Raw genomic sequence first — 12,107 nt, forward strand, 5'->3', positions numbered from 1 at the left:
CTTGACCCTATGCATAGCACTAAACTGAACTCTAATGCTTACCCTAAGCTTAGACATAGCCTTAAATCTAGCCCTAATGCTAACCCTAGTACTAACCCTAACCCAAACTCTAACCATAACTCCAATACTAACACTAAACACACCCTAACCTTAGCTGTAACCCTATACCTAAACCTTACCATAACCCTAAGCCTAACTCTAAAGCTAATCTTAGTCCTAACTTCCTAAACCTAACCCTAGCCCTAGCCCCAATACTAAACCTAACCCTAACACTAACTCTTGCCCTGATCCTAGCCCTAGCCCTATTCCTAAACTAAATCTTACCCCTAACCCAAAACCTAACCTTACCTTAGTCCTAACCCTAATCTTAATGATAACCATAACTCCTAACCCTGACCTCTAATCCCAATACTTACCCTAACCCTAGCACAAACCCTAAACTTATCCCTAACCCTAGCCCTAGTCTTAACCCTTGCCCTAATCCTAAAGTTAACATTAACCCTAATACTAACCCTTACCCTAAACCTGAGCATGGCCTTAGGTCTAACATTTATCTTAGTTGAAACCCTAGCTCTACCCTAACCCTAGTTCTAGCACTAGCCCTAGCCCCAGCCTAAACCTTAACTTAGACCTAGCCCTTACTCTAACTTTAAGTGTAAGCTCAGATTCCCCTACAATGTCTCTTACCAAGTAGCCAAAGCCGCCTGAGTTTGTGGCATCTCCCACCAAGACTACTCACGTCTCAGCTACACTGTGAGTTCTCCCACACACCCTCAGTTTTTTTGTTTTTTTTTTTTTTGTTTTTTTCACAGTCCCGGTTCATAAGCTCCACACATTCACTAGGTCTTAGTCTCCTATTATTACTCCCCACAAGAATCAGGTTTTTCTGCTTGGTTGAGGGCGGGCATAGCCCCGAGCTAGCACAGCTGTTACATATGTCCAAAATGGTGCCTGCTCTATTGTCTCGCTCATCTTTTTAAGGTCTATGGAGAGGGAAAATTGTGTCTGTACCATCCCCTTCACTTTTTTTCTCTCCTCTAGTTAGGCTGATGTACTTTCCCCCACGGGGACTCAAGCCTCATTCCCTCTAGGCTCTTCCTGACGCCTTTCCACCAGTGTCTCAGGCTACTGTGGTTTTTCATCTCACCTCTCCCTCCAGCGCTGGTACAAAGCCTCTCGGCAGCTGGGGTCCCAAGCCGTGGGCGCCCATGCCCTTTATGTAGGTCCACCAAGTCCCTCTAATTACAGAAGAATTTCCATTGCCATTTTTTTCTTAATTCTTCCCTGAGACTACACTATCTTCACTTTTATTAATCTGTCTTCTCCCGGACTATCAGTAAGCTCCCTCCCTAACCTGCCATCTTGGCTTGTTCTAGCATCTTATATTCTATAAAAAAAAAAACCTGTTTGGGTTAGTTAAAAACTGTCCATGAAAAATAGTTCAACACTGCTTAAAGTAACTCAGGCTGAAATTTGATGTGTTACCTTATTTTAAAATGTCTTAATTTAGAGATTTTTAACAGGTTATTTCAAAATGTAATCAAGGACATTGACAGGTGGAAAACATCACAAGTATAGAAATGTGCAATTGGTAAGAAAGATTAAGAAAACAGGGTTTTGGTAAGGAAGGTTAAGAAGGAAAGAGCTCTTAAATAAAGGACATAGTTTGTAAGAATGACTTCATCCTGTTAGTTTATTCTAGATTGGAATAGAAATGATGGAAGGTTTCAAGTTGAAGAGGGTGTGTAGAAGTTACAGAAGGTTATGAAAGAAAGAAACCTTGGATACAAAAGCTATTAACCTATTTATCTGATGTGGAATTAGAACCTGATCCTCTGTTAAAGCAATGAGTTAAAGTAATCTATTATGTTTTCTTGATGTCTCTGTTAAATTCTAATTGTTTAAAATACATGCTTATTCTAAAACATTTGAATAATCACCTTGTAACAATGATCAAATCTGGTCCATATTATGTCATGATGTTAAGGGATCTTATTTCAACCAGATACTTTAAGCCTTCTTGGCATCCTTGACAGGCATTCAAAAAATCAAAAATCAAAGTTCCAAAGAATTTGGACTCTGAAATTTCCAGTAAATTTGGACTTTGGTTTTTCTAGTTTGGGCCCAACTGGAAAAAATTAAAGGACATATATATGTCTCTCATCTTGTAGAGATACCAAGGCTATTTGGACTATATTAGAAGTACTGTCAAGATGTGAAGTGGTGCTAAATTTTAAGTTTCTATAATATAAAATTCTATTGATACAAATGTCTGAGAACTGAAAAGTCTAATTATCTTGTGTTACTAGACATGATGGTCATCTTAATGAGAAAGCCCCAGAGGCCTAAAAGGGTTAAATGCTTTGTATAATCCTACAGGTGCTTTCAAAAATACTGGATAAAGTAAGCAAGTGCCTCTTGTTGGTTACTGTATTTATAATTTTAAACATGGCTATTTAAAATCTTTCATCATCCACAGTTTTGTATAGGTTCCAAAGGACTTTTTCCAGCCACATCTGTTGTATTCAGTACTTCGGGATGCTCTGTAAACAGATGAAGCCAATAATGTATTAAAGGTATCAACTGAAAGAAAGTATGGTTAACTGAAGGTTACTAAAAGCAGAAAGTAATTCAAATCAATTGGTAATTTACAAGAAGGACTTAAAGATTTTTTTAAAAGCTATTACTGAAACTGCTTTATTGTTCTATCTTGTATGTTGTTATATGGGTATACATATTGTATGTCTACATAGAAAAATTTATTGAGCTTTATTTTAGATGGCTTATAGATAAAAGATTGCCCATAAATTTAAATGGCTAAAATTAATCAAAGATACATTTTGATTCATGTGACCTGAATCTCTGTGTCAGATGCTTTAAATTAGTTGGTAGAAAGAAATTAAAAATGTTTTACATGTTTGTGCTTGAGTTTGTTGGTTAAACAAGCTACATCATTTTAGACATTTAAGAGATGTTTCCAAATACATGTATTCTTAAAATTTATAGAAGGCATTGGACCTTCTGGTAAATGTTTTCCTAAGTTGTTATCTAATGGCTGAAATTGCTTGCCAAGTTTTCATTTGATATTGCTATTGTCAGTAAGCAATCTGGGACTTGCTCCCTCATTTCTCTATTCTAAGCCTGATTTGTTCTTTCATTTCTCTATTCTCTTTGAGGTAGGACACTAATTCTATACTGAAGGACTCTCCAAGATATAAAATTTGATCTTTATACCTTATAAAAAGGATGGCTAACATTTTCTGTAATAGCATAGCCAAAAGGAAAGCTTAAATTATAATTTTGCAGCTAGATTTACTTTGCCACTGGCACAGTAAACAGGAAAAACCTCTCTTTCAGACCAAAGGGAGAGAAAGTTTTAAAGTGAGAACATAATTTTACTCATAGGCATTGTCTACCACAGAAAAACCACTACCAGAACATGCCTGTGACTACAGACTTCTAGTTTAGGCCACCGAAGATTAGAAATTGGACTTGAGCATCCCCTTGACTTGAATCCTCTGGTCTACTTTAACAAAAATCAGGAGGAAAAGAAAGCTAGGTATCAGAAGAAATGTAAAGATAGGTGGCAGGCCTATTAAAGGCAGCTCTGTACAGTGATCTGCCCTCAAGTAGACCCAACAGGCCAGTCTACTGCAGTGGCTTTCAATGGGGTAAGCCTGGGCTTCGGCAGAAATCAGCTTATGAAGAGCCCTGGCAGCTCTTCCAGCCGAGTTGGATCACTAGAAATGAAACTGCCCTGGAGTCTAAGGATGCCCAGGTCAGAGCCACAGATCTTGCTGGCTCCAAGCTGAAAAACTTCACTCAGCCCAGCTTCCAAGTAACCACTGCTGCGGAGGAGACAGCCAAGTAGGGTCAGCAACATTACAGGCAGAACTGTAAATTTCTTGTTAGAGATGCCACCTGCCTTTACCTGGCCAGCTCTCTTCCCATGCCAGCTAGGTAATGGAAGTCAACAGGGTGCCTTCCCAAAGAGTTCACACCTCCCTTAGGATGTACTCCAAGTGAAGAAATAGGTCTGGGCCTCATAACTGACAAGGCCTTTAAGCCCACCAGATTATTATCAGGCCCCTTCAGTCAGTTTCTATTTGCCTCTCAATCGGAGAACTTACTCATGGCTTAGACAGCACCTTTATTAGATCCTCTAATAATGACTCTGTCCTTTCTATGTAGCCCACTTGGGCCTCATTCCTTTATAATCATAGCCTCTGCTCTAGCATCAGTGGCTCTACTCCCAACTTGTGTGTATTGATGGTTCTCCCCACACACACACACTTAATGTTGTACCTGCAGAAGTTGAGTAGCCTTTCTTCTGGTCTTGGTTGGGATGAGCTTTAAACCATGTCCATCAAACTGTCCTCTAATCCACTGTTGGTGGGAATGCAAACTGGTAAAGCCACTATAGAGGACAGTTTGCAGATTCCTCAGAAACCTCAGAAACCCTACCACATGACCCAGCCATCCCACTCATTGGAATTTACCCAAAGGAAATTAAATAGGCAAATAAAAAAGCTGTCTGCACCTCAATGTCATTGCAGCTCAATCAACAATAGCTAAGACATGGAATCAACCTACATGCCCATCAACAGAAGACCAGATAAAGAAATTATGGGATATGTACTCTATAGAATACAATACAGCAGTAAAAAAAAAAAAGTGAAATCTGGTCATTTGCAACAAAATGGAGGAATCTGGAAAACATCAAGCTGAGTGAAATAAGCCAGTCCCAAAGGGACAAATATCATATGTTCTCCCTGATTGGTGACAACTAATTGAGCACCTAAAAGGAAATCACTTGAAGTGAAATGGACACTATGAGAAACAATGACTTGATCAGCCCTTGTCCTGACTGTCTTTATTCCTTTTAGTATTTTAATAGCATTGGTTGAACTCTTTAATTAACACACAACTATTCTTAAGTGTTTAAATTTAACTGAAAAGTGATCCCAGTTAAATATAAGAGTGGGAATAAGAGAGGGAGGAGATGTACAGTTCAGCACATGCTCACTTGGACTTACCACTAATTGTAGAGCTAGAAACGTGCCAAGGGATTCCAATCCAATCTCATCAAGGTGGCATGTACTAACGCCATCCTACTAGTCAAAATGATCAGTTTCAGTTCATAATTGATCATAAAGATAGGATTAAGTGTCAAAGGGATCACATAAAAAAGACTAGTGTCTGCTAATAATAACTGATAGAATTAAAAAGGAGAGAAGGATCCAACGTGGGAAGTGGGATACACAGCAGACTCATAGAATGGCAGATGTCCTAAACAGCACTCTGGCCTCAGAATCAGCCCTTAAGACATTCAGATCTGGCTGAAAAGCCCAGGAGAGTTTCACAGGCATAGAAAGCCAAGACACTGTGGCAAAAAAAAAAAAAGGACATAAATGAAAGATCTCTATGAGTGAGATCCCAGTGAAAACAATGGGCCATCAAAGAAGGAGGTACCTTTCTCTGAAGGGAGGAGAGAATTTCCACTTTCACTATGGCCTTGTCTAAATAAAATCAGAGTTGGTGAACTTACGAGGCTTCTATAGTCTTGGCAGCTCATGACAAGAGCTTCAGATGATTACTGACATCATAAATAAGAGTGTCAATTGTGTTTTTTTTAATTTATTTGACAGATAGAGTTATAGACAGTGAGAGAGAGAGACAGAGAGAAAGGTCTTCCTTCTGTAGGTTCACCCCTCAAATGGCTGCTAAGGCCGGCACTGCACTGATCCAAAGCCAGGAGCCAGATGCTTCCTCCTGGTCTCCCATGCAGGTGCAGGAGCCCAAGCACTTGGGCCATCCTCCACTGCCCTCCCGGGCCACAGCAGAGAGCTGGACTTGAAGAGGAGCAACCGGGACTAGAACCCGGTGCCCATATTGGATGCCAGCACCACAGGTGGAGGATTAACCAAGTGAGCTACAGCACCAGCCCCAGAGTGTCAATTGTTAAATCAACAACAGGAGTCACTGTGCATCTACTCCCCATGTAGGATCTCTGTCCTTAATGTGTTGTACTATACAAATTAACGATAAAATTACCACTCAAACAGTACTCTATACTTTGTGTGTCTGTGTGGGTGCAGTCTGTTGAAATCTTTACTTAGTATATACTATGTTGGTCTTCTGTATAGAAAGATAATTGAAAATGAATCTTGATCGGGAATGGGATGGGAGAGGGAATGGGAGATGGGATGGTTGCAGGTGGAAGGGAGGTTATGGGGGGAAAAGCCACTATAATCCAAAAGCTGTACTTTGGAAATTTATATTTATTGAATAAAAGTTGAAAAAATATAAATTCATTAGCCACCAAGAGCACTTGCTTACTTACCTGTAGGATTTCACAAATCATTCACTTATATACTTACCGGGGATTGTATGTAGGATTTCAAAAATCATCTAACCCTTTTAGGCTTCTGTGCTTTTCTCATTAAGATAACCACCATGTCTAGTACACAAGATCATTAGACTTTTTAACTTTCAGACATTTGTATCTGTATCATTTTATATCAACAAAACTTAAAATTTAGCACCACTTAACATCTTTACAGTACTTCTAATATAATCCATATAGCCTGATTATTTGGTACTTCTGTAAGATGAGAGACATATATCCTTTGATGTTTCCATGGGCCAACTGGAAATATCAAAGTTCAAATTGTTTGGAACTTTAATTTTTTAATGCCTGTCAAGGATGCCAAGAAGTCTTAAAATATCTGGTTGAAATAAGATCCTTTAATGACATGACATAATATAGACCAGATTTGATCATTGTTACACACGTTTTAGAATAAGCATGTATTTAAACATATCATAACTCCTTTAGAACTCAGTTGTTTTAAACAATTAAAACCTAACTTTACTTTAACATAACACAAAATCTGTGTTTCTTTGGTTGTTTCAAAAATCAGAAATAAAACCTTCAATTCAAGATCTGCTGCTCTGAATCAAATTCCATAATTTGGAACAGTCTTAACAGAGTCAGAACTAGGGAAGAGAAAATAGCACCTACTTAGGAAACCCAGATGAAGCTCTTGGCTTCTGGCTTCATCTGGCCCCATTCTGGCTGTTGCAGCCATTTGGGAAGTGAACCAACAGATGGAAAATCTCTCTCTCTCTCTCTTTTTCACTCTCTCTCTGTATTTCTGACTTTTAAATAAAATAAATAAATCTTTGTGGGCCGGTGCAGTAGGTTAATCCTCTGCCTGCGGCGCTGGCATCCCATGTGGGTGCCGGTTCTAGTCCTGGCTGCTCCTCTTCCAATCCAGCTCTCTGCTATGGCCTGGGAAAGCAGTAGAAGATGGCTTAAGTGCTTGGGCCCCTGCACCTGTGTGGGAAATCTGGAAGAAGCTCCTGGCTCCTGGCTTCGGATTGGCGCAGCCATTTGGAGAGTTGCGGCCATTTGGAGAGTGAACCAATGGAAGGAAGACCTTTCTCTTTCTCTCTTCCTCTCATGGTCTGTAACTCTACCTCTCAAATAAATAAACAAAACATCTTTAAAAATAAATAAATCTTTGAAAAGAAAAGATTATACATTATAGTGGGAGTATTTAGCAAATCAGTTAAGACACTTCTCAGGACACCCACATCTCATATGGGACTGCCTAGTTCAAGTCCTGGCTCCTCCAATTCCAATCCAATTTCCTGCTAATGCACACCCTGGGAGACATCAGATGATGGCTCAAGTATTTAGGTCCCTGTCACCCATGAGACCCAGAGTGAGTTCCTGGCTCCAGGCTTTGGCCTACCCCAGCGGTCGCAGGCATTTGGCAAGTGAGAAAGTGAACCAATGGATGAAAGATTCTCTCTCCCTTTCAAATAGAATGAAAATAAATGAAAAGATATTTAAAAGATTATGCATTTGTCAGTTTCTCCCTATATTCGTGGCAATTTCTCCTCTACATATTTGGAAGCTATGTGCATGTAAATTTAGGATTGTAGTGCTTTCCTGGAGAGTTGTTCATTTTATTATTATGAAGTGTCATTCTTTATCTCTAATGATGCTTTTTGTCTGTAATCCATGTTGTCTGATGTTGATGTAGTTGCATTAACTTTATGTTGGTTAGTATTTATTTAATATATCTTATCCCATCCTTTTAAAACTTTACTTTTACTCTGTATATTCATATTTCAGGTGTGTGTGTATAAGAGTATGCCACTAGATTTTGTTGCTGAATCCAATATGACAATCTCTATTTTTAAAAATTTTAATTTATGTATTTGAGAAGGAAAGAGAGAGAGTTCCCATCCCTTGGTGTACTTCTCAAATGCCTACAACAACTGGGGCTGGGCCAGGGCCAAAGCTGGGAGCCAGAAACTCAATCCACATCTCCAACATGGGTGGCAGGAATCCAATATTGTGTGTCATTACTGCTTCCTTCCAGGGTATGCATTGGCAGGCAGCTGTAATTGGGAGCCAGAGACAGAGCTTGAATACAGGTCTTCCGATATGAGATGCGGGTTTCTTAATCTCTAGACTAAGTGCCTGCTCTTATTGGCAAACAGTCTATTTCATTTATTGTGATAATTATTGTAATTTTTAAAGAGTTATTTATTTAGTTGAAAGTCAGGGTTACACAGAGAGAGAAAAGGAGGCAGAAAGAGAGAGAGAGAGAGAGGTCTTCTATCCACTGGTTCACTCCCCAATTGGCCGCAATGGCTGGAGCTACGCCGATCCTAAGCCAGGAGCCAGGAGCTCCCTCTGGGTCTCCCATGTGGGTGCAGGGGCCCAAAGACTAGAGCCATCTTCTACTGCTTTCCCAGACCATAGCAGAGAGCTCGATCAGAACTGGAGCAGCTGGGTCTCGAACTGGTGCCCATATGGGATGCTGGCACTGCAGGCAGCAGCTTTACCCACTATGCCACAGCGCTGGCCCCTAATGTATTTTTATTAATTTTTACTGTGGACTTCAGAGGAAAATGGTGACTGCAGAGGCCTAAGTTAACTGGGACAGTATCCTGGCTGTGAAGAAGCCATCAGTGAGTTCCACAGATGCAGCAAATTCAGCTGACTTTTCAGCAAATTCTGTGACCAAGGAAGAGCTGGCTGAACATTAAGAAAGAGTAAACAGGATGGGCCAGCGCTGCAGCTTTCTAGGCTAATCCCTTGCCTGCAGTGCTGGCACCCCAATATCTCTCCTTCCTTCCGGATTCAGTATTCATACTGAAGTAGGACTTTTGATAGTTTTTTCAGCAAGGATGTCTTAGAACTAAATGCTTTCAGTTATATGAAAATGTCTTACTATTCTCTCACTCCTGAGTGATAGTTTATTTTCATACTGCTAATATTTCATTCCAATGTCTTTCATTGTCACTGTTGAAAGTCTGCTGTCAGTCTATCTTCCTTTCTGCATGGTTTGTCTTTTCTTCCTGGATTCTTTTAAGATCATCCCTTGGCCCATAATGATGTTTGGCTAGAGTATGCCCAACTATGGATATTTTGTTTATCTCTCTTGGAATTTATGAGTCCTAAATCTGGAATATTATGTCTTTGTACAACTCCAGAAATTTCCCAGCTGTTGAATCTTTTTAAAAAATGTTTAGGAATCAGTGTGTGGCACAGGGGTTTAAGCCACTACTTTTGAAGCTGGCATCCCATATTAAAGCAGCAACTTGAGTCTTGGTTGCTCCATTCCCCATCCAGATCCCTGCTACTGCTCCTGGGAAGGTAGCAGAAGATGGCTTAAGTGCTTGGGTCCCTGCCACATATGTAGGAGACCCAGATGGAGGTCCATGCTCCTGGATTCTATTTGACCCAGGCTCAGCTATTTGGGGGAATGAACCAGTAGATGGGACATCTGCTTCTCTGTCTCTCCTTCTATCTCTGTCACTCTTTCAAATAAATAAAAATTATTTTAAAAAATGCTTATGTATTTATTTTCACCTACTTGAAAGAACAACAGAGAAATAGAGGGTTTTCCATCCACAGGTTCACTCCTGAAATGCCTGCAACAACTGCTAGGCTGAAGCCAGGAGCTAGGAAGAACTCTATCTGGGTCTCCCATGAGAGTGGGAGTGGTCTCCAAGCATGTGAGCCATCACTTGCTGCCTCCCCAGATGCATTACCAGGAAGCTGTGCCAGAAGCAGAGCAGCCAGGAGAACCAGCACTCTGATCTGGTGAGCGGGTATCCTAAGGAGTGGCTTAATCGCTGTGGTACAATGCCCACCTCCATTGTACCATTTAGTATTGCCTCTCCCCCATTGTATTTTCTCCTTATGGAATTTGTATCTGACATATGTTGAACTCCTTTATGCTTCTCTGTCTCTTCTAGTGATCCTTTCATTCATGGTCATATTTCAAGATTTATAATCTATTTCACTCCTAAATATAACTTTGCTTACTCTGTTAATTAAATGATCAATTTTAGTGATGGTATTTTTCATTCAGATGAGTCTGCTTTACCTTTTTTGAAAGGTCACATATTCTCAAGCTTTCAATTACTTATGTCTTTAATAATTTTAACCATCCTTCCTTTATAGTATCTATCTGATAATTTTATTTGATAGTTTTCACTCCTGGTAGGCTGATTCCTTGTACATTTTATTATTGTCATCCCTCAGTATCTGCAGGGCTCTCTATGGATATTATATAAAAATCTGAGCATGCTAAAGTTGCTTACAGAAAATGACATAGAATTTGAAAACATTCATCTCTAGATTTCTTATAATGCCTAATAAAATGTAAATTCAGTGTGAATAGATATTGGATTGTATTATTTAGGGTAGATGAACAAGAAAAACAAATCTGTACATGTTCAGTACAGACAAAATTGTTTTTTCAAAAACTTTTGTACCCGGGGCCAGTGCTGTGGCGAACTAGGTTAATCCTCTGCCTGCGGTGCTGGCATCGCATATGAGCGCCGGTTCTAGTCACGATTGCTCCTCTTCTAATCCGGCTCTCTGCTATGGCCTAGCAAAGCAGTAGAAGATGGGAGACCAGGAAGAAGCACCTGGCTCTTGGCTTCAGATCAGCGAAGCTCTAGCTATTGTGGCCATTTGGGGAGTGAACCAACGGAAGCAAGACCTTTCTCTCTGTCTCTCTTACTGTCTGTAATTCCACCTGTCAAATAAATAAAATCTTAAGAGGAGAAGTTAGTATATTGTTTAAAAAAAACTTTTGTACTGTGGTTGATTGAATCATCAGTTGCAGAACCTGCTGATATGGACATTCTGCACTTTGATTTGTGAGCCTATTTGTGAGCCAGATGTTATCAGTGGAATCCTGTGAAGCATGGCTTCAGGCCAGGCCCTTCACAGTTTGTGTTTGCTTCTTTTGGGTATTCCAGAATCATTGTTAGCCTGAGTTTTCAGACTGGGGAGTTTCCATACCCATGTAGTGGTATGTATCTAACGCCCTAACTGATGTGGAGGTGGATCTGTGATAATCAATTCTCAGATGCCCTCTATCCTCTGGGAGAAGGAGACCTCTTGTCTTCTTGTGCTGGTCGATAGAATTTTCTTGCCAACCCATTTATGAATAAAATAGCTCTCCAAGGGTCTGACTTCATAAGAGAGATGGGGGACCCTGGTCAAAGAGCTAATCTCTTGTCCTGGCATGGCTAAGAAAAACTCAGGCCCTTAGGTTATCTCACCACAACCACCACAGGCAATTGACCTCTGAGTTTCAGTTAATCCCCCACCCCAGAGATAGCCTTTACTGTCATGAGTGCTGTTATAATATTGGTCACATTTTTCACATGTTTCTGGAGGCTTTCAGATAGAGGAGTTTTAGACGATCTAGTCTTGCTTATTGTTGGTAGCAAGTACTCTTATCATCAGTTGATCATTTTTTCAGTTGATAGCTTTGCTCACCAGAGGCAGTTGTTGCTCAGCTCTGCCTCTCCTGTATCTGGTATTAGGTAGGAGTCAAGTATGTCATGAATGAACAAAAAATTGCTTGGTAAATGGATGGGTAAGAGCCCCTGCTGGGATGTCAGTAAGCATTGGGAAGATAGAACGGGGTCCCAGAGCTGATGGATGAGGGACAGTGGTGTGTCTGAGCAGGCCTGTGACACTACATCGTGAGCTAATGCATCTTCCAAACTCCATGTTCATTGATTTCCTATTTGTACCTTGAGATTGGCCATGGTGGGGT

This window comes from Lepus europaeus, chromosome 5, assembly GCF_033115175.1.
Source record: "Lepus europaeus isolate LE1 chromosome 5, mLepTim1.pri, whole genome shotgun sequence".
Lineage (NCBI taxonomy): Eukaryota > Metazoa > Chordata > Mammalia > Lagomorpha > Leporidae > Lepus > Lepus europaeus.